The sequence below is a fragment of the Trachypithecus francoisi genome, unplaced genomic scaffold (assembly GCF_009764315.1).
Source record: "Trachypithecus francoisi isolate TF-2019V2 unplaced genomic scaffold, Tfra_2.0 Lachesis_group17, whole genome shotgun sequence".
Lineage (NCBI taxonomy): Eukaryota > Metazoa > Chordata > Mammalia > Primates > Cercopithecidae > Trachypithecus > Trachypithecus francoisi.
The window spans coordinates 60,826,173-60,850,095 of record NW_022681462.1 but is presented as its reverse complement, the minus strand read 5'-3'; the positions used below and the strand labels follow the sequence as shown (position 1 = coordinate 60,850,095).

At 48.9% G+C, this 23,923-nt stretch overlaps 1 protein-coding gene across 7 annotated transcripts in view; it reads left to right on the top strand.

Annotated features, from left to right (window-relative positions):
- SOCS5 (suppressor of cytokine signaling 5) overlaps positions 1-2,809 on the top strand; it is a 170,135-nt gene extending 167,326 nt beyond the window's left edge. For all 7 annotated transcript variants that reach the window (XR_004428327.1, XR_004428322.1, XR_004428319.1 and 4 more), the window contains one exon: positions 1,880-2,809. The gene's annotated coding sequence lies outside the window, so the exon portion shown is untranslated. The remainder of the gene's footprint in view (positions 1-1,879) is intronic.
- The last annotated feature ends 21,114 nt before the right edge of the window (positions 2,810-23,923 follow it).

Here is a 23,923-nt window from a genome sequence, read left to right as displayed (position 1 = left end):
CAAGGTTGATGGGAAGTTAGTGGTTCCTGAGCCTCTGCCTCCAGGAGCTACAGCTTGAATACCCTCACTAGCCTCTCTCCGCAGGGTCCTGACCTCTGGGAAAGGCTGGAACTAGGGATGAGGGTGGGAGTAGGAGGGTAGGGAAGGAGGTAGGTTGCAGCGCTTGTGACCCTGCTATGTCCTGTTTCGCACCTGGGAAAACCGTCTCAAGCAATGCAGGCACTAAAATGGCACAGAGTTGGGACAATCTGTTTCACACACCTTCATTCTGAAGAAAATTGGAACCAGGCCAGGCACAGTGGCTCACGCCTGTAATCCCAGCACTTTGGGAGGCTGAGGTGGGCGGATCACGAGGTCAGGAGATCGAGACCACCCTGGCTAACATAGTGAAACCCCGTCTCTACTTAAAATACAAAAAATTAGCCGGGCATGGTGGCGGGTGCCTGTAGTCCCAGCTACATGGGAGGCTGAGGCAGGAGAATGGCGTGAACCCAGGAGGCAGAGCTTGCAGCTAGCCAAGATCACGCCACTGCACTCCAGCCTGGGCGACAGAGCGAGACTCTGTCCCCCCCTCCCCCAAAAAAAAGAATAATAGAAAATTGGAGCCAGACGCGGTGGCTCACCCTGTAATCCCAGCACTTTGGGAGGCCGAGGCGCGTATATCACTTGATTGATTTTCCCTCAAAAGAGTCACAGTAGGTCCCAAATATTCCCAACGTCTTCTTTATTTGTGTAGCAGTAAAAATGCAACCTGTTGCTCAAGACTTTAAGCCTTCCTTGACCTAACTAGTATTTTCTCCTGTGTTACTCTATGCTGCAGGGCTACCACTGATTAGCCCAACTGAAGGATGAGGGTGGCCTCATTAATCCAACACTCTAGTTAACTCTCATATCTATAGCAACAATTTTCAAAGGATTATTATAAAGCAAGGACCATCTTTGATAATCGTGTTTTTCTCTTTTTATTCAGAAGAGCCTTCTAGGGTCTTAGGGCAATGTTTCCTAAAGTCTATTCCATGAATCTTGAGCTTTGTGAGATGTTAATTGGTGTTTTATATACATTAAAAAGTCTAATAAGTTTGGGAAATATTGGAATTTTAAAATGAATATATTTAACTTTGGGAGGCCAAAACAGGCAGATCACTTGAGGCCAGGAGTTTGAGACCAGCTTCGCCAACATGGCAAAACCCCATCTCTATTAAAAATACAAAAATTGGCCGGGCTCAGTGGCTCATGCCTATCATCCTAGCACTTTGGGAGGCTAAGGCAGGCGAATCACATGAGGTCAGGAGTTCAAGACCAGCCTGGAAAAAGTAGTGAAACCCTGTCTCTACTAAAAATACAAAAATTAGCTGGGATTAGTAGTGCACACTTGTAATCCCAGCCACTCAGAAGGCTGAGGCAGGAGAATCGCTTGAACCCAAGAGGCAGATGTTGCAGTGAGCCGAGATATCACCACTATACTCCAGCCTAAGCAACAGAACGAGACTCTGTCTCAAAAACAAAAACAAAAATTAGCTGAGTGTGGTGGCGCATGCCTGTAGTCCCAGCTACTCAGGAGTCTGAGGTGGGAGAATTGGTTGAACCGGAGGCGGAGGTTGCAGTGAGCTGAGATCGCACCAATATACTCCAGCCTGGGTGACAGAGTGAGACTCTGTCTCAAAAAAAAAAAAAAAAAGTTTATGCATGATTCTGAGACTTCACTAAATGTATTAATGGTGGGTAAAGTGTTTTCCAAACTTCCTTGACCACTCAACGCTTTTTTTTGAGAGGATGCCACGTGACTGGTGTTTGTGCCAGACTTTGGGGAATTCGGTCTTTGTCAGGCTCAACACAATAAGGCTTCTCAATGCTCATTTTCTTGTTACATATGTTGTAGGATGTTACACAGAAATGCCTGGAAAGCAAGGAGCAGCTATCAGAATGTTTGGTGACGCAGCTCCTCCTGTCGTGGGTCCTTCAGCATGGACTTCACATTCAGCAGGCCCATGAGGTGTTCCCTTTCGGATGAGCTCCAAAGTCTTAAGAGAGCATCTCTGGTCTCCATGAGTCCCTCTGAACGACGGTCCTGAGCAAGAACCACCTATAACCATCTGCTCAAATTAACTCAGGGGAAGTCAAAGCTTTCTATGTGGAAGGTAACTGAAACCACATACACAGACCACTGCAGCACTCCTGACATTATGGAGCTTGGAAATGATTCCAAACGCAAACATAGCTTGCTACGCGAGTGACATGTTTTTCTATGACAAGAACTTGGAGTGTAATCCTTCCCCCATCAAGAATGTGACATCACACCTTATCAGATCTTATGCATGAGCTACCAACCTCAACCACTGAACTTCAAACTACGTGAAAACCTAAGGGTTTGACAGACACTTTGAGAGCTTGGGCTGTGGCAAGCTACACTCTGTCAGCCTCTCTTCAACAGGGCCCCACCCTGCTAGCCTTTGAACTTGGAAGTCTCGCCTGCCAACACTGGTGCCGCCCTCTAGCATTGACGGACGGTATGTGTCTTTGTGAATCTCCGTTGTGTTGGACGGCTTCTCTCCCAAGAGCTGCTCTTATAAAAGAGACACGCCACACTTTAATAAGCCTTCACTCTCCACCGAGGCCTGCTTCCATCTTAATTGAGCAAGTAGGCTTTAGTAACTTTGGAACTCACTCACTCTGTGACTAATACACCCTGTCTACCCAGAGCATTCCCTGTGAAATTTGTTCATGTTGCTCTCCCCCTCCTTAAGCATTGTGAACCTAAGACAAATATCATCTTTGTAGGGCAATAAACCATGTGATTTGTGAAATCATACTTTGAGCATCTCCTAATTTTAACCATACACAATGCCTGAGAACTGGGAAATGAAGAAAGGAGGAATTGGATCTAAAAATGTGTTTAACAAAGTATAAATGCCATAGATATCCAACAACAAGGTGCCTGATCAGATAAACAAAGGCAGGTTACCTCTTCCAAATGTCGTAGACTACACAACACATGGAAAGAGGGTCATGGTAGAATATGAGCTAAAAAGAGGCCGTAATGCTGAAGGAGGAGAATCGTTGCTTTACAAGATGGTGTGGAGTCTGCCATAGAGAGCATCTGTTTGGCCCAGTACCAGGAGGCCTCTTTGGTGTGAAATGTGAAGCCCCCAGGGAATGGCCCTGACAGGATAAAAGGAAACACAAAATGTGAAGGGAGCGGTGTGGGGATGGCTACTAAATTAAAAGAAATAGTAGGAATTTGAGAGAGTTGGGGCTGGCTGCTGGAGGAGACAGGAGCTGCCCAGTAGGACATCCAGGCATCGAGCGGGTGTCTGTGAAGGAGCGTGCACAGAGAAGTCCTCACGCCAGAGTCTTGGAGGTGCGGGACGTTGTGTTTTAGTCATTTGCTCTATTATCACATAAGGTCGTGCCCCTCTTGATCCTCATGCCTTTAGTAAGCGACCAGGGCAGAATCTCCTAGCGAGGGAGAGCTGAACTGGGGGTGGCCCCCAGCCCCACCTGATGGAAATCCTCAGAGCAGCCTGGAGGGCTAACATACCCAGGTGTCAGGCAGGGCCAGCAGGAGACAGCACCACTCAGAGTGGATGAGTGAGCAGAGTTACAGAGGGACCATTTTACAACCGTGTGAGCGGGCTTGGGGGAAACCAGATGCGGTCGGTTGTGCAGTCCTCAGAGGCGGTAAAGCTCAGCACTGTTAATTCCACCTAGCTGGGGGCAGGTGGGGAAAGAGAGAAAGCAGTGGGGGCAAGGGAGCTGGGGCACTGCCTGACAAAGCTGTGACCTTCTGTCATAGGACACAACTGGCCCTCAGTGACCATACAAAGAGGAAGGAGGGAGGTGATGTTATGCTGAATTGTTCCCCCAAAACCCATATGTGGAAGCTGTAGCCCCCAGTAATTTACAATGTGACCATGTTTGAAAATGAGCTTAGACAGAAATGATTAAGTTAAAATTTGAGACCCTCATCCAATCTGACTGGTGTCGTTGGAAGGAGAGGTAAGCCAGACATACTAAGAGACACTGGGGTCACACACACAGAGAGGAGAGACTGTGTGAGGACACAGGGAGAAGGCAGAACCGAAAGGAATCCATTTCTGTTGTTTAAGCCCCTGAGCCTGTGGTATGCTGTTATGGCAGCCCTAGCGAGCAGATACAGTGAATCCCCAAACCTCCTTCCTTCCTCCTTATTGTCTCTGGCTGGGGCTCCTCTCTGGCCAAACCCCACCAAGGCCAGAGGGCAGGGGTGTGAGTGGGTACATTCAAGACAGGCCAGCCTCCCAGGTCCAGAGCCGGATGACGAAGGTGGAGAGACAGGGGTGTTTGCACACCTGGGAGGGGTGTGGAGCCGAGGTAACGTATCTTCAGATGGGTGACCCAGGCTCCTGACAGCAGGTTCACAAATAAGGCATAGAACAGCATGGTGAAGGCAGGTCAGCACCTGGACCAAGATTGGGAGACAAAGGGAACAATGACAATGGTTGGTAGGACTGCAGCTGATTTGTTTTCCCCAGGCTTTTATTTTATTTATTTATTTATTTCAGATATGGTCGTGTTGTTTTAGACTAAAAAGAGCCAGTCCAGAGGCAGACTTTTCAAACGAAACAGCTTACTCTAGCTTGGGGGCAGGGAAGCTGTTGGGACAGACCGGTGGTAGACGGGGGCAGGCAGCACCTTTGAACTGCTGAAGCTCCATCAGAGAAGAGATATCCAGGTCTCCTGTGCCCTTCGCCCCTGGGTTCTCGCATGATAAAGGATAGACCAAGAGCGTGACCTTCTGGGTATGATGGGTGCTTCCCCCAGCTCCGGACTCCATCTCAACATGAGTCCGAGCACCCAGGGCCCAGCTCTGAGAAGAATAAAAGCTTGGGGAGCTGTCCTAATATCCCTCACCCCTCGCTTCTTCTCCAGAGTCCTGGGGAGACATCATTTGTGACATCTGTTGCCCGGTATTCTTGCCTTAGGTTCACAAGCATGTGAGTTTCCTCTCTACTGGATGAGACAGGTGAGGCTGTGAGCTGCCTGCCCCAGTCCTTCTCCCTCTCCCTGTCTGCGGCTGGAGCCCTTGCTCCGGTGCCCCAGGACTGTCCACCAGCCCATCCTCCCTGTCAGCCCCTCCCTGCTCAGCCCCTGGCCCTCCACACCTTAGTTTTGCAGACTGGGAGGTGCTGCCTGTTCTCTATTCTCATGGGGACTGCAGACAGGACCACATGGGGGGTTCTAAAGACATACCCATCCCCCTTTCACAGGGTTGCTATGGGGACACAGGCTCAGCTGCTCCCAAACCTTCTTAACCTCTGGAAATTGCTCAAATGGAAACATTAACACAGGACCACCCTCTCACAAAGCCCATATGAGGGCGGAATGAGAGTCAGGAATGGGCTCCGAGCACAAGGCATGCAGGTGTGTTTCACAGGTGGGGTGGGGGCAGATAAACCTCAAAACAACTAGGTCACCAAGTTCTGGGAGACAGCCCAGCTTTGTGAGACCTGCATGGGAGCTCACAACTATGCGCCAGATCCGAATGGGCTTCTGTGCCACCTTCTTTCACCCTCCTGGCCACTCCATGAGGGATGCTGTGATCTCCACATTGCACAGACAAGAAGCCGAGTTGCAGAGTGGCCACATAAAGTCCAGGGACACGAAGATAGTCATGGTGCAGCCAGGATTTGAACCTAGGCAGATTCCAGAGGCTGCTGTCTGAGTCGCTGGTCTGAGTTTTCTTCTAGCTGAAGGTAGCAGGGAAAGAACCTACTGCCTGTAGGAAAACAAGATCTATTTTCTTAAGCAACATGAAGCCCTCATGAGGACGACAGGACTGGTCATGTGAAGTCCAAAAGAGCTCCCTGACTTCTCCTGGCTGAGGTCCACTTCTGTCTGCAAGCTGATGAGGCTGGCCCTGAAGTGAGCAGATTTTTCTTACCCCACTGGGGCTTAGCTGGACTCAGAGCTCCTGCAGCCCTGACTTCCCCAGGGCATCCACAACTCCCATATTCAGCCTAGGACTTATAGAGCTCCCTAGAAGGAATTAATTGTGGACAGCAGTGGGGACAGTCCATTTTCAGTCTTCCTAATCCTCTCTGGGAGCTGTTTGACTTGAATTCTTTGACCTCCAGGATTTTAACAGAAGCCTACTTGTTTAGGATGCGTTCATCAAATAAGGGATGCAAGCTGTGAGTCCTCTTGGGCAGAAATGGACTTTTTCTGACCACAGCTGCACTCCTCCCACTCAGCATCTCAGAGGTGGACATGGGACAAGCATCTCAGTGGTCTCAGCTGTCTGGCTTGGAAGTGGGTGGAGGGGAGAGGGAGAAGGTATAGACCTTTAATCTTCCTCTTTTTGACACCAGAAAATATCCCATATTAATCAGTCCTGTATTAATCAGCTCCTCCCTCAGGCAAAAGCTGAGCTGGGAGAGGCCCAGATGGGGCAGTGTCCCCATCATTCATTATGAGTAAGTCAGAGATATCCAGCAGGGATCAGTGGAGTTTGCAGTGCTCATCTTATATTCAGGGAGCACAAGACATTCCAAGGCAAAACTAGATAGTGGATACTTAATAATTCATCGATGTTGTCCAACACAAGCTTGCATGTAACATATCTCATCATACCCAGTAACTCATAAAACAAGCAGTGAGAGACATTTATCAGACAAACACTTCCTCAGATCATTTCATCTGCCTGAGAGAACAGACCTGCCACAATGGGCCTTATCCAGCAAAACAGACTGCGTGTTGGGAGGGCAAAATGGCTGTTACAGGAGCCCACCCATCTTGCCATCAAAGGGATGTGTTTGCACCCTGAGTGGTGGCAGGGACGGCTTGCTATGTGAAAGCTATAAGAGAATGACACCTCAGAGACCAAGCCACCCAGCTATGGGATCCTCTAATGTGGGAGAGAGAACATGCTTTTCCTGCCCCTTTTTCAGTGAGGCAAGAAGCAATAGGGATGTTTTTAACGGCCATCAACAGAAAACCCAACTCAAAGGGGCTTCACCAATAAGAAATGTATTATCTCCTATAACAAGAAACCGCAGGTAGCCTTGCTCCAGAAAAGGAGCAAGCTCAGTGGCATCAAGGACCCAGGTGCTATCCTCAGTGCTGCTGTGAGCTTCAGGCTGGCAGCGGGATGCCTATAGTGGTTCCATGCACAATATCCAGGGCATCTCAGGAGAATAAAATGAGAAACCTTTCCAAAGTACCCCTTACAGACTTCCACTTGAATCTCACTGGCCAGGATTGGGTCACAAGCCTATGCCTAAGTCAGTCACAGGTAAGAAAAGTGGAACGGTTCTCACTGGCTCGAATCAATTGGGATCCACCTTAAGGGGCTAGAGATGGCCCCAGCTGGGCTAAAGCCCGAGGCTGGCTGGGAGAAGGTGGAAGCCCGAATAAAATCAGTGTCTGTTAGTGAGGAAGAAGGTAAACTCCAGCTGAGAAGACCAACCCCAGGAGCTAACAGATAGCGGGAACTCAATACATAGAGTTATTTTCTTTAAGTGACTTGCCAAAGGGCACAGAGCTATAAGTGGCAGAGCCAGAACTCAAATCCAGAAAGAGAACAAGGATGCTAAAGATAAACTGGGCTTAGTTCACAGCTGTTCCCAGGACAGCCCCCATAGTGAAGAGGCCTCTTCCTCTGGGAGTCCGGCTGTTTTGTTATCCTGAAAGTGAAGGGCACAGCAATGCTTTCTGAGGTAGGGGACCCCCCTCCTTCACCATGGCCCCAGGAGTCCTTCCTCTGCCAACATCTAGCCAGCCCAGCTATCACATCACAGCTGCATTTTTCTACTCTTCTCTACAAAATAACTCCAAGGAGGTTGACAGTTTTTCTTCTGTCCGCGTTTGATTTATAGCTGCAATTACAAGCTTTCCTTCACAACGCCTGCATGCCAACAGATGTCTTTTGCAAGTCAGCAGTGCTGCCATCACAGCTGCTGGCTCAAACTCCCAGCATGTGTGCTACTGAAGACCTTTCCCTCCACATTCTGAGGGATGCCAGGCTCTGCCCCCACCCCCTCCCACACTAGCTGGGTCTGAGCTGCCTGGGATATATCAGAGTTGGGTGAGAGGTTAATGATCTCTTTCAACAGAGACCCCAAAAGACAGGAGAGACCACTCCCTCCACCCAAAACCCACCTGGGATGGCTCAGAGAGCAAGGTCTGCAAACATGGGGGATGGGGTGGTCTACCTGCCTGGAACTTCCTCCCAAATGAAATCTGTAGCAAATGTTTCAGTGGGGATCCCATTCTTAAGAACAGAAAAACTTCTGGGCCATGTTTGATTAGTTCTCCAACTTCATTTCTGCCCCTTCTTGCTACCTCTTCCTAAAATGGCCACTGTGGAATCAGTATCTCTGGGTTCAAGTCTTGGTTCTGCTCTTGAACCAGTTCCTTACTTCTCTGTGTCCCAAATTCCTTTTGTAAAATGGAAATAGTATTTCAGGTTGCCATAACAGAGTACCATCGGCTGGATGGTTTATACAACAAGCATTTATTTTTCACAGTTCGGGAGGCTAGAAGTTTGAGATCAGGGTGTTTCATGCATGAGCAGGTTCTGGTGAGGGCCTCTTCCAGGTTGCAGACCGCCAACTTCTCTGTGTCTTCACACAGTGGAAAAAGAACTAGCTAGACCTCTGGCCTCCATTTATAAGGGCACTAATTCCGTTCATGAGGGCTCCACCTTCATGACCCAATCACCCCCTGAGGCCCCGCCTCCCATACCATCACGTTGGGGGTTAGGGCTTCAACATGAATTTTCAGGAACAGAAACACTCAGTTCATAATAGATAGTATCTACCCCATAGAGCTATTCTGAGTGTTAAATAAGATTAGATTTAAGTCCTTAGCTTAGTGTCTGGCATAAAATGTGTACTTTCCCTGTGCTGGTTTTTATTACTACTATCTGAGTTCCTTTTTAAATCTGAAGTAACTGCTCATTACCACTTACGGAGCATCTCACAGAGCAACCTGGACACTCTACAGGTCCTCTCCACAGTGATTCTTACAACCACCAGGAAGATAACATCCCCATCCCCTGGGATGAGCAAACGTAGGCTGTGGGAGCTAGGAACCTGTCCAGGGTCTCACTGCTAGGTATCAGGAAAGTGGAAACTGCAACCCAGATCTGAGTCCAGAGCCCACACTTTTTCACTATGCCAACTGCTTGCAAATTCGTTTTATGTGAGTCATTTTTTTGAGGAATTTGTGGGAATCAGGAATACTCTGAGGTGTGGGAAGGGGGCATCACCAATTAGGACACAATGCCAGGATTCAGAGGTCACCAGGCATCTAAGAAGGTGGGGTCTGCAGAACCCTCCCAACCTCCTGCATCTGTGACATATGTTGTCTGCTACCTGATTCTCCATCAAGATTTGGGGGAACCTGGTAAAGGAGAACAGCCTTCAAAGTCACCGCATGGAAGCAAGCCAGGCCCACTGGGGCAGGGAGTACTGCTGTGGCCTTCTGCAGGAAAAAAATGTCTCTCTGTACCTTCTCACTGTCTTCCTGGGCCAACTCAGATGTCAACTGGGTCACTGCACTAGTGGGTGGGGTCACTGTGCCTGTTTAAAAACCCCAGTGTACATGGGAATGGCCCCTTTCCGGCTCTGCCAGGGCACTGCTGAGCCTGGGGCTGGGGCCAGCCCTCATCCACTTTGCAGAGCGCAGGGAGGGAAAGCCCGGGGGCTGCTCTCCCTTACAGCATGTGTTTCTCTGTCAATGTTCCTCCACCTGTTTCCAAGTAGCCCGAGACATCTCTTTCTCGCACCTTCTTCTTTGCTTGCTGCAAGTCCACTCCCATTCAGACAGTGTGATCCTGAGTCTCTTCCCTGGCAGGCCACCTGGACCACAAAGGCCCAAACATTGAGGCACCTGCTGCTTCTTGGTGCTAGTCTTTGCTCACCTAAGACTCAGGTGTGGCCGTAGGAGAAAGAGGTTCTTTGGTGCAAAACTATGGGGCCTGACAGGCTGAGGAGAAAGGTGGCCCCAGCATTGCTTCCTAGGTTGGGGCAGTGGGGTCAAAGCCCCAGCTGGCAACAGGGTATCCTATTAGTTTGTTTTACGTTTTTCTGTGAAGGATTGAGAGGTTAGGAAAGATTTGAGTACTTCTGGGTCTTCTGATGGAATATGCATCTAAAGCCATCTCCATCTCACCATGACCCCTGGAGTGGACAGTGACAGCTACTGAAAAAAGAAAAGAAATTTTAAAAGAAGAGAAAGAAAGAAAGAAACAGGAGAGTGGGTGGGATCCTTGAGCCTTTGGAGATAAAAAGGTTGTGTCTTTGGCCCTTGGGAGTTTGCAGTTGAAAGACCCACTTCCCTGGCATGTGGTCACTGACCCTAAAAGCATTTAATTTTGTAAGGGTGACAAGTCCAAGAAAGACAAGAAGCTGGAGGTCAGAGGGCAGATTATGGGGAGGAGGAGCACAGAGAGACAGCTATGTCTTGTGCCCCATGAGCTAACAAAACCCTTAGACTCAGATCCAATCCTTTCATGTTCTATAGACAAGTCTAGTGATCCCAGGGTAGCAGGGAAGGGCTAGAAGCAGCTCCTGACAAACCGCCCATGTGTCCCATAGCAGACCAGAGCCTGGTTTCAGGCCTTCGGTCTTCAGGGTGAGGATGTGGTAGCCAAGGCCAAAGTCCAGCTGGCCAGGGGGGAATGTGGGCCGGGTCCTTGGGAGGGAGGTTGCAGCTGGGGCTGCAAATTTGAAAGCACACATTGAACATACAGTAATGGGTGACTCTGTGTGGGGATGGAGTGGGGGTGGATGGGCTCTGAGCAGAGAGAGGAGGGGAGGACTCTGGGAACACTGAGTTCTCAGGAAACAGCAGTTCCTGTTGTAAACCCTGGCTCCTCGCCTGTGACAAACTTCCTGATTCTGAGCTGTACAACGGCCCTCAGTGCTGGCACCTTCCCAGGAGGAGCAGGAAGTGGGGGTGGTGGGGGGCCCTCACCTTAATGAAGACCTACTGTGTGCTGTCATTGTGCCTCGTGACATTTACCGACTTCTTCAAAGCAGGTGCTGCTGTTCCCACTGTGCAGATGTGCGAGGCTGATTCCTACCTGGTAGCTCTTCAGAGTCAGGGCTACACCTTGGAGGGGTCAGGGTTTTTTTGTTTGTTTTTTGTTTTTTTGAGACGGAATTTTGCTCTTGTCGCCCAGGCTGGAGTGTAATGGCGTGATCTTGGCTCACTGCAACCTCCACCTCCTGGGTTCCAGAGATTCTCCTGCCTCAGCCTCCCAAGTAGCTGGGATTACAGGTGCCCACCACCACGCCCAGCTAATTTTTGTATTTTTAGTAGAGATGGGGTTTTGCTATGTTGGCCAGGCTGATCTCAAATTCCTGACCTCAGGTGATCCACCCAACTCAGCCTCCCAAAGTGCTGGGATTACATGCATGAGCCACCACTCCCGGCCCAGCTTGCTTTCTGAGGCAGCCTAAGCCCCAAGCTGGGATTGCAGGGACCTACGTTCTTGCTCCAATTGAGTCACTAACTACCTGGGTGTGCTAGAACAGAGCCTGTCACTTCTTTGGGCCTCAGATTCGTTGCCTGTAAAGAAGGTTGGCTCTCAGAGCCACTTTGCAATTTTAAGGTTCTAGAATTCCACTTTTGGGACCAGCTGGTGCCCCATGAACAGCTTGTTGTGGTTCCTACGTTAGTTTATATTGGGGTGTCCTACAAGTTCCTGTGGTGAGAAAGGGCATTCAGAGCCTACCTTGGCAGAGGCGTCGGCCTTCCTAATGGGCTGAATCTCCTTCTGCCTCTGAATTGTGTTCAACTCAACAAATATTGATTGGGCCGATCGGCATGCCTGGCTCTGTGCTGAGTGTCATTGAACTCAAGGAACTTCCCTCCAGGAATTCTGAGTCTAGTAGAATAGACAGGCAATAAAACCTTACTGAGAGAAGGGCAGGGCTGGGCATGATGGCTTATGTCTGTAATCCCAGCACTTTGAGACGCTAAGGCGGGAGGATTGCTTGAGGACAGGCGTTCTAGAGAGAAGGGCAAGAGACAAGGTCCATGAAGGGAACAATTCACTCAATCAGGGAGGTGAGGGATGGTTTCACAGAGGAGATGGTTCCTAGGTTGGATTTTGAAGAATGAGTAAGAGATCAACAGATTGACAAGGCATGTAAATTTCTCTAGGCAGAGGAAATAGAATGTACAAAGACACGTCATTATGAAACAGCATAGTACAGAGGAAAACTGCAAGGATCTGAACTGAAATGAAGACGAGAGGAGCACCAGGGATGAGGTGGAGCTACACGTGGGGGCAAAGCACGCAGGTGTCCCTGACCACACGCCTACCTTCTAGTGCTCTCCTGATGGGATAGTCAGTGTTCCCCCAGCCCACCCAATCTGACTTAAAACAGCTCCCAGGTTCCAAACAGCAGCTCTCCTTCTGTCTTGGAGGCTCAGAATTCTGTTTCCCATGATAAGAAGCAGGAAACGGGACCTGGGAGAGATGAAGGGACCCACCCCAGGATCTGCCAGTGCAGCCCCTTGGCTCATCTGTCCTGTGGCTCATCTTCACCTGTCTTCCCTTTAGACCCATGGCTCTCAACAAGGGGCACCTTTGGCAAAGTCTTGAGAGGATTTTGGTTGTCATGATAGGGTGCTACTGGCATCTAATGGGTAGAAGCTGGGGATTCTGCTTCCTGAAATGCACAGGACAGCCCCCAAAACAAAGAAGCCTCTAGCCCAAAATGTCACCAGTGCCAAGGCTGAGAAGCCCTGCTGCAGGCAGGGGTGTCAGGGGTGGTCCTGCCCACAGAAGCCAGGAGGAGCCCAGATGCCTGACAGGGCTCCTGGAAGGCTCTCCACTGATGAGAATAATTCTGATAATAGCAATAGTTATAGTCCATGTGCGCATGTCACCGATGAGGCTTAGACAGGCTGTGAACTACCGAAGGTCCCTCACGGGCAGGAGCAGGGCCAGACTTGGAGCCCCCATTTCTGGCCTTCTAGGCCAAGCTCCCTGTGTGCCTCCTGGACAGAGTCCTCACAGACTCCCAAGTCCTCACTGAAGGTCAGAGCCTGCCCGAGTTTGAGGAGGTCCTTCTCTCCCGTTTCCAGGGTCCCCAACTCCAGGCAGCCCATGAGTTTGGAACTTACCACATGTTCTGAGTCTCTGACACTGTGGCCCAGTGAGGTGTCTAATAGGAGCAGCTCTCAAGCCCACCCTCGTCCAGCCTCACTCAGGGTGTGTGGCAACTTGTTCTGTCTCCAGGACATTGTTTGGGCCCCCCAGTGGCTCCAATTTTATTTGTTTATAGACCAGATGAGGCCTGCATTTGCTGTCATTTTAACCCTCACTCCCAGCTCTCCCAACTCACTCCTCTGCTGTCTGGAGAGTCCCCCTCCTTTCTTCCCTCCTACTCTTTTCTTGCTCCCACTCCCTGCCTGGGCCTGTGTCTTGCCCCTCCCTCTGCACCCTGAAGCCCTGCTCAGCTGACCTGCCTGCCTCGGACCCCCAGGATCCCTTTGCCTGGCAGGCCTCACCCAACTCCTAGGCTCAGGACTCCAGGGCACTGATCCCAGAGCCCCAGCAGCGCCCAGCCCTGAGTTTGGCAGGATCTTCTGAGTGAAGGACTTGCTGGCTGTAACAGAAACCCTCCAGCAGATCAGTACATGTCCAGTGGGAGCACAGGCCCACAAGCTGGGCTGTCTGGACTGGAATCCAACTGCTCCCCTTCCTGCCCTGGGACCTGGGGCAATTCCTTCACCTCTCTGTGCCCAGTTCCTCATCTGTAAAATGTGGGTGGCAATAGCAGAGTTATGGTAGCGATTCCAGCTGTAAAGTCCTTTGAGCAGTGCCAAGCACAAGATAAGAATGTGTTGCTATTATTATGATTATTATTACTATTATTATTATTATTATGTGCCTTTGTGCTCACTTTTGAAGTCTGAGCACTAGAGTCCTGATCTTTGGCCACGTAGCGGTCTGTGCAGGGGTGAAGACCACCCCATCTCCTGACTGGATCCTAGGTGAGCACCCCAAACGCCTCCACCCAAGGTGCATCCAGTGCTGACTGAATGAGAGAATGAAGGGGGACAGTTTTGATGGCAGACGCCATTCTATTGCTCCTCTTAGCATATGCAGTGCTCCGAGGAAGATCCAAGCAGCTCTTTGCTCCTGGGAGGGTGAAAACCTGGCCCTGATATTGGTCCACAGAGAGACTATGGAACTCACTGCCCAGTCCCTGGAGCCCATCTCTGTTCCTGCTCTAAGCCCCTGTCTGCTCCCCAGCCCCACCTTCCCCTCCTCAGCAGTACCCAGCCCCTCTGGTGCCTCAGAAGTATCCACACGTTCCCACCGGGCTTGTGAGCCTGACTCGGAGGCAGAGGGGTGAGGGCATCAGAATTCGAGCCTGGGGAAGGCCAGCCTTCTGCTCCAGGCTGTGACCATCTTCACTCTTGCCTTTGGCTGTCCCTGTGTATCTGAAACTCACACAGCTCACCGCAATTTCCATGTCCTGCCACAAGTCCTCCCCCATGGTCAATATACCAGGCTACTACCCCCTCATCCCAGAACTGTGATTCATCCCCTACCCACCCTAGAACCAACTGTGGGGCCCTCTCCCATGCTCAACCCCAGGAGATGCTTTGCCCTATTCTATTCCAGTTCCTGTGCTTCCTACCCATCCCTATCCTGCCCACCTCAGCCATCCCACTCCATTCTTTTTTCCTCCCTTTGCCCTGTGGTTCCTGTTTTATCCCCCAGGAGCTGGCCCCACAGAAGACTACCCATCACCAGGGTAGTATTGGGCAGTCACTTATAGGGAAAGTGAGGAGTCTGGTCCTTAACCATCCTCAGAGCCTTGACATCAAGCCATCCAATCTGCAGGCCCTGGCTTTTGAATGATCTGTTCCTAATGTTGTTTTTGTTGTTTAGCACTCTCTTATCAAAGGGCTCATTTACTCCTTGCAATAACCTGGCAGTTATATAGGCCAAGTCTAAGGTTTCTCTTGTGAGCGGCCCCAGCTGGGAGGAGTGTGAAGTCCTCCCAACACCTGTGCCCAGACCATCTTGGGTTCCTGTTGCCAATTTCAATTAATTGCTATGAAGGATGAGAAACAGGACATAGAGAAGTTCTATCTTCCCTTTAAGACCAGGAATACCCTGAAGGCATTTCCTGAGGATATCTCAAAAGGAAGGACCACATCTCCTCCACACCAGGACACCCCCAAGCAAGGTCCTGTCTTTCCGTCTCTCTTTGGTACTCAGTCCACAGGACTATATGAAGACCCCCAGTTGGTGCTTTTTCTGGGTGAGTGACCAGCAGTGCAACCTAGGACTCACTTCCCCCTCTGTCTCTTTCTTTCATAAAAATGCTTTTATTTTGCTCTGGAGATAGCCTGACAGTGGGGCCCTGGGGCCCATCTGCTGGAGGAAAGAGTCAGTGAGGGACAGAGAGCACAGCTGCCAGTCTGGCTAGAGCCTGCCTCTCTGAACTGGAACTCCTCTGGAGATGAGTATGGGTGTGAAGGGCCTGCGGCCGAGGATGTTGAGGGTTCTCCACCAACTATCCTCTCCTGATCAGGTTAACCCTTGAAAACAACCACTAGAACTTTCATCTCTGCTTGGCCTCAGCCCAGTCATTTCCTTCTGCCCTCCCCAGCATGAGTTCTGGAGCTTGAAAGAGACCAGGGTTGGGAGAAGATGTAAGTACAGAACTACTATGGCTTCCAGACCTGGTCACCTTCCAAATCTACTGTCTCAGGCTGTTCCCTCTGGTCCATCTTCCTTATCTAATAGGTCTAAAGCTGAACTGTCCTTCAAAGTTAACCTCAGACTTCACCTCCTCCAGGAACATTTCCCTGAATCTAGCCATGATGCTGTCTCCCTTCTCGGAATTTCTGAGGCCAATAGAGTCTGTACCAGGAAACTGCATGCCGTGTCCTCTGGTTGAGCATGGAAGTTATTAGGGCTGTTCACAAATACTCCAGCCCTCCCTCCTCTGGACTCTTGGAAGGGGTTACTCCCGGTCCACTTGAAGTTAGGCCATGTGACTTGCCACATGAGCAGAAAGGATGAGTGTTGCTTCCAGGTGGAAACTTTTAAAGTCAGCATACTCTTTTCCATGACAATTGTCCAAGTGCCAAATAATAGCTGCTTGGCCCTCTGGCTGACTAGGACAGGCTGAGCACCTGAAGATCTGTGGTGAGCATGTCATTGTGAGCAAAAAAGAAATCTTTGTTGTTTTGAATCACTAAGATGTTCTAAAGCTGTTTGTGACTCAGCATAACCTGGCCTATCCTAGGTGATGCATTATGTGAGCAATCAGGATGTCCCTTGACAAGCTTGGAGTTCAGAAGAAGTTCATATTTTCTCCTAATTTTCATTCAAATTAGAAAAGCTTTTGATCCCAACCTGCTAAGACTGGTAGAAAGTAGTCTTTCTCACGGAGTTCTCACTCCTAAGCATTCCCAGACTGCTTAGTGTTACTATAAAGGAATATCTGAGGCTGGATAATTTACAAAGAAAAGAGGTTTATTTGGCTCTTGGTTCTGCAGGCTGGGAAGTTTGAGAAGCATGGTGCTAGCATCTGCTCAGCTCCTTGTGAGGGCATTTGTCCTGCATCACACATGGTGGAAGGTCAAAGGGGAGGTGGACATACCTGAAAAGGCAAAGCCCAAGGGGCATCTTGGTTTTATAATAGCCCACTCTTGCAGGAACCAATCTACTCTCCCTAGAGTGAGAACTCAGTTATTACCTTGGTAACAGCACCAAGCCATTCATGAGAGATCTACCCTCAAGACCCAAACATCTCCCAATAGGCCCTACCTCCCAACACCACACTGGGGATCAAATTTCAACATAAGATTTGGTGAGCACAAATCACATCCCAACTATAGCAGACCTCTAGGATGGCTTCCATGGATCATTTGAATCTGTCTCCCATTCCTCCTTCTCATCCTCAGTTACATTGGTCTTCCTGTTCCTCCTTTGTTGAATAAATAGATGCTTTCCCAACTCTACAACCGGGACCCTGGACGGGCCCATCTGCTGGTGGACATGCTAACCAAAACCACAGGCAGGGCAGTGGTTTTGGGATTACAAAGTGCTGGTATTACAGGCGTGAGCCACTGCGCCCAGCTGATAATGGCTTTCAGACTGGCAATTTCTGGTCCCCCTGAGACATTCCTCATGCTCGACACTCCAATCTCACTTTGCACCATCCATGGATTTCTGAAAAGATGCCATGAAATCGATTACGGGGAAATTATCCCTTGTTCTGAATTTCCAGCGCAGAGTGCTGTGTTGAAGCACATCTTCAGTAAATCATCTCATGAAGTAACACCCCCGCCAGCACCCCATTGCTCAGATCTGGTGAATTCCTCTAGGCTCTCCCCTCCCCTCCTAACTGAACGAGATCTCTCCCTCCAGGATCCTCTGGGTTGGAGGTGGAGGCCAGGTTAGGGACACCCCCATCAGGGACGGTTTGAAAGGACAATAATGAGAAATTTGCTGTGAGGACCTTAGGACCCGCAGGCCTCTTAGTCACAGGTGATGAGTCACCCTGCATTGTTTGTGTTGGTGATCCTTCGCAGATGCAGGCAGACTGCAGGAGGAGTTGAGTTCCTCCTCTTGCTCTGGGTGTGTGGACTGCTGCGTGCTCATGTGTATGCACGTATGTGTGTGTATATGTGTGTGTACATACACCCATGTGCTTGGGCCCCCAACCCAAAGTGCACAGGACAGCTTATATCTCGGAGATTACTATTTCCTCACACATTTGGGGTAACAATTACTGTCCTTCAATCAGAAGCTTGTGTCTCAAAGATAACAGGGCACGTGGGCTGTATGGGCATCAGTTTCTGGTTGGAATCATCCCTTTGAGGTTACATGGAGGTTTAGGGGCTGTCCACTCAGCATCCCACCCCACTCCTTTTCCCTGGGAAATGCCCTCCACCCACCAGTTCTCTTGGTTACAGCTACAGAGACTTCTGGATCTTGTCCATACAGTGTCTCCCTCACCTGGACACAATTTACAAGGCCAGGAGTGGGCATTAGACATGGAAAATTGGAATTTCATTTTGCAGCTTTGGCCCAACTGCACTGGCCGGAAGCCATGTAAATTGAGGGCCCTGGTTGACTGTTTTCCCCACTCTGCGAGCTGGAAGCAGGGAGGTGCTGTTGTGAGAGACAATGAATGCCTAGATGCCCAGACACCCAGAGAAACAGTGCGGGCAGCCTCTTCCTCTGTCCTTGCCACTTGTCCTGTTTTAACGTCAATCCCCTGTCCTGTCTGCATCCTTCAAGATCAGCTCAGGGTTTACCTCCTCAGTGAGGCCTTTCTCTATTTCCCCATGCAGGGCACCTCTTCCCCTTCTGGGTCACCTCCCTCTCTTCTTGCCAGTCACATCAAGGTTATTTTTGTTTCCCCCTAGAATGAGCTCCCTAAGAACAAGAACTCTGGCTCTGTGACCTTTCTACACTTAGCAAAATGCATCGCACATAATGGTGCTCATAAATGCCTTGGGACTGATGAATGCAAACAGCTGTGTCCTACAGCCAGTTTTGACCTTGTCTTTCTGTTCTTTTTAGGAGGAAAGAGCCAGGCTTAATCTTGGTCTCTCCTGTCTCTGTGGAAGCCTGAATTCCCCTCAGTTTATGACGTAAAGAATAGCTGGTGTCCTTCACATGCTTTCCTGACCCTATCCTGGAGAAACTGAGGCAGAAGGCATCTGCTTTCTACTCTAACGATGTGGCTGCCAGGGATGCCTCCTGGAGAACTCGAATGCTGCAGGCTGAGGGGCTGGTTTCTGAATTGCTTGTGACGTGTTTGACTACCAGTGACTAAAGTCCCCTATGGCTGACATTCTTTAGTTTAAGGAATCGAGGGTGTCTCTTAAACCAGGGATGAGGGCCTTGGAAACCTTCCAAAAAATTTTTATACAATGCGGGTACATACAACTTTTTACAAATATGAAATCATACTGTACATCCTTTCTTTTGTGACCTATTTTCATTCAATAACATTTTACATTTTTCATGTTAATAAACCTAACTGTACGTTACTGATACATACTAGTTACTGGTACATTGACATTTATGACCAGTTGTGTCTCCATGGTAAGGTTGTGTCAGAGCTGGATGCATGTTCCCTGTTGTTGGATATTTATCTTATTTGTTATTTTTACATTGAAACAACGCTGTGAATGAATAGTGTTGTAAGTGCATCTGGACTGATCATCTCTACTGGATAAGTTATTTACAGTAGCATTGCTGGACTAAAAGGTAGACCTTTTTTCAAAAAGTTTTTTGATGCATAACACTGTCAAAAGACAAAATTAGGCCAGGTGTAGAGGCTCATGCCTGTGATCCCAGCCCTTTGGGAGGCCAAGGCAGGCAGATTACTCGAGGCCAGTTTGAGACAAGCCTGGCCAACATGGTGAAACCCCATCTCTACTAAAAATTAGCCAGGCATTGTGGTGTGACCCTGTAATCTCAGCTACTCAGGAGGCTGAAGCGTGAGACTCACTTGAACCGGGGAGGCAGAGGTTGCAGTGAGCCTAGAATATGCTACTGAACTCCAGCCTGGGTGACATTGTGAGACTCTGTCTCAAAATAAATAATAATAATAATAATAAAAGATAAAATTACACCAAATCTAGTTTTAAAAATTTCATTGTTTTTTATTTGCAATTCATGAATTGGGCAACACCTCTTTTGGAATGAAATAGCTGAACAGAGGAGGTTGTCTTTATAGACAGAAAAGGGCTGAGGAAAGGAGACACAGTGAACAAAAAGTGGATCGGTCATTTTAAAGTTACTCTCCTTATAGGGTTAAAACAGAGGGGACTTCCTTATTCTGCCTGCTAGAACTGGCTTGTTTGGGAATCTGGCTACTATCTCTCACTCTCCTGATTTCTGGGAAGGTCAGATAAACAATTTATTTTTGGCTTTCTGGGGTGGAGCTTCAGCACCAGTGACTCCATTTTGGTTTGGTCTGTCCGATCCTAGCATAGGAGCTCAGTCCTAACCAATGAGCTCTTCTAAATGTATTTGACAATACCCAACCACTCTGCAAGAAAAGACTGTACCAGTGAAACTCCTCCCTCTCCAGCAGCCTATGAAAGTGCACATTCCCTCACACCTGCACCAACACTGGCCTCTATGATCCTGCAAATGATTTCAAAGGAGTCAGTTCATCCGTCATAAGAAACAAACATTGCCCTCTGCTGCTTAAAATATAGCTTCGCAGGAGAAAATCCGAACTCCCTTTGGAGGGACTGAAATCTATCGAATAGATTCTACTGCATATCAGGCACAAGATAGGTCTGCTCTCATTCAGTCCTGCAAGGTAGACATGATTGTTCCCATTCAGATGAGCGAGTGAACACTTAGAGGAGTTGGGTAATGTGTCCAAGGTCACAGAGCTAAGGAGTGGCCAGAGTCAGGCTGTGACCTCGTCTGAAGACAAGGTTCATGCTCTTTCTCCGTGTGGCTTCTGTCTCTCCATCTATATCTGTCCCCAGGCCCCGTCTTCCAGCCTCACTCCTTCCTCCACCCAGCCAAGTCCCCACGCGGTAGCCACACTAATGCCTTAGAGGAGGTTGTGCCCTGTGTTAGCCCGGGCACTGCTAGATGGTGGAATCAGAGAGATTTTAAAAGATTCTTTATCAGTATTTTCTACCATGGCAATATTTTACCTATTTAATAAACAAATGGAGGGTTTTTTAAATTAAAAAAGAAAACCCCATTGCCAAGATTCTCTTGGAGAAAAGAGTCTCCTGGAGAGCTTCCTGATGTCCCCAGACACGCGCACACACACACACTGACACACACACACACACCCACTCACACATATACACACCACACACACACAGACACAAACACATACACACCACAAGCACTCACACACATACACACACATACACGCACCACACATACACATACACACTACACACACACCACACACACCACATACCTGTACACACACACCGCACCCACACACATGCACACACCACACACACCACACACAACACACATACCACACACACCACACATACACCACACGCATACACACATACACATCACACACATACCAGACACACCACACACATCACATGCACATACACGTATACCACACCCACCTCACACATACCACATATACACCACACACATACACACATAGATGCACACACACATACACATCACACACATATACACACACCACACACATACACACACACCACACACACTCCACGCACACCACACACACACCACACACACCACACACACACCACACACATACATACATCATACTCACCACATACACATACATACCACACACATACACATGCCACACACACCACACACACACAGACACACACATAGACACACCACACATACACACATTCACACACCTGCGCCAACACCACACACACATACACGTCATACACACCACACGCCATACATCATACATAGACACCACCCACATACACACCACATACACATACACACTCACACACACATACACGGACACACCACACACATACATACACACTACACACATACACATGCCACACACACAACACACACACTCACAGACACACACATTACACAGACATACCACACATACATTCACACGCCTGTGCCAACACCACACCCACACACACATACACACACCATACATACACACCACACCCATACTCATCACACCCATACACACCGCACGCCATACACACCACACACATACACACCACACATACACCACACACCACACACGTATACACCACACATACATACACACACTCACACACACATCACACACACATACACACCACACACACATCACACACATACACCACATACATATACATGCACCACAAATACACACCACTCAGACACACCACACACACATACACACCACACACATACACAGAGCACACACACACCACACATACACACATTCACATACATACATACACACACACACATACATATACATACACACCACACCCATACCACACCACACCACACACACACACACAGTGTCCGCCTGGGCTGGGTGGGCTACAGACTATAGGCAGGAGAAAGCAGAGCGCCTCAGAAATATCTTGTGACCCTCAAAGGCCACAAGGGGTAGCTGGAGCCAAGCCCACCCCAGTCAGTTCTCCCACAACAGGCCACTGGCCTTTGAGCATGTCCCAGAGCTACTGCTGGTCTCTGACTCGCAGGGCCCCGACTCCCCCAACTCAGGCCAGCCGTCTCCAGCACAGACCATCCACCAGCCAGGCCCGAGGGAAACAACTGGAACCAAATGACTGCAGTGTTTGCTGCTAAATGACCAGGCCTTCCAAAATAAGCAAAGGAAAGTCAAGGGAACCAGGACTGCCAGCATCAATGAGGGAGTCGGCTGAGGGCAGTGAGGTGGAGGCAGAGCCTGGGAACATATTGCTGGCAGGGGTTGCCAGGGCAGCGACACGGTTACTCTAAGAAAAGTCCCTCAGCCAAAGGGTAGACATTGGGGAATAGGATGGAGGGCAGGGAACTCCCCCAGTAATCCCACATCCACACACATATGCCAGAATGTACACTTTTTTGGAACTTCTGCAATATATTTAAGGCTTAGAGGAATTTTGGCATATATTGGGAGGATATGTAGATGGATGGATAGATGGGTGGGTAGGTGGGTGGGTGGGTGGGTGGATGGGTGGAAGGATGGATGGATGAATAGATGGGTGGGTGGATAGATGGATGGATGGGTGGATGGATGGATATATGAATGGGTGGGTAGGTAGGTGGGTGGATGGATGGATGGATGGATGGATGGATAGATATATGGATGGGGGGGTAGGTGGGTGGTGGATGAATGGATATATGGATGGATATATGGATGGGTGAGTAGGTAGGTGGATGGATGGATGGATGGGTAGGTAGGTGAATGGATGGATGGTGGGTGGATGGATGGATGGATGGATGGATAGGTAGGTGAATGGATGGATGGTGGGTGGATGGATGGATGGATGGATGGGTGGATGAGTAGGTGAGTGGGTGGATGGATACATGGATGGGTAGGTGGGTGGGTAGGTGGGTGGGTGGGTAGATGGATGGATGGATGGGTGGATGGATGGATGGCTAAGTGAAGTAATGAATGCATGCATTTATGGGTAAGGAGTAAGAGTAAATAGGCCCAGGGTTTTTATTTAGGCCAGTAACACTAAGGTGAATCAAGAGGCATAAATTCATACTTGTTGAATCCTTAATGTCATTTTTTAATTATTCAGGAGAAGAAAATTGTTCTGGTCCCAAAAGTTTGCAGTAGCACTGCTTCTAATACAGCAGTGGCCTGAGCCATGACCTGAGCTGCTGAGTAAATTAAGTTAAAATGTTAAATTGTGCAGCTATTCAGATGATGACTAGAGTGGTAGTATAGACAAAGATAACCACATTTCTGAAAATAATATTAAGTAAGAAAAGAGTTTAAAATGTATAAGTGTGTAGAGCTACGCAGAAAACCAGGGGACAGGTATTTTGGTGGACCAGGGGACACTACAGGCTTGGATACTAGAAGATCTGTATTAAGGCCACTTGCATCTCAGACAAGTCATTGTAATGTCTTCGCCTTGCTTTCCACATCTCTGTGGAATGGGAACAATAAGAAAACCTCCATCTCCTAGTTGTGAGGACTGGGTTAGCTCTTATGTATGAGGGTGCTTTGTAAACTGTAAAGCTCCAGTCACATGCTGTGCAAAATTACATATGTCTCTGGGTTGAAATTAGAAGGAAACCCAATAAATAAAGTGGTGGAGTGGGGGAGGGGTAGAACTGGTATTCAGGAAAATGCAAATTATAACAAAAAAAAATAACATTTCACCCAGACAACATAAAACAAACAAACAAACAAAAAGCACACAGAGAACATCCTCTATGCTTGAAACCTGAAACCAGGTTGGGCTGCCTGAA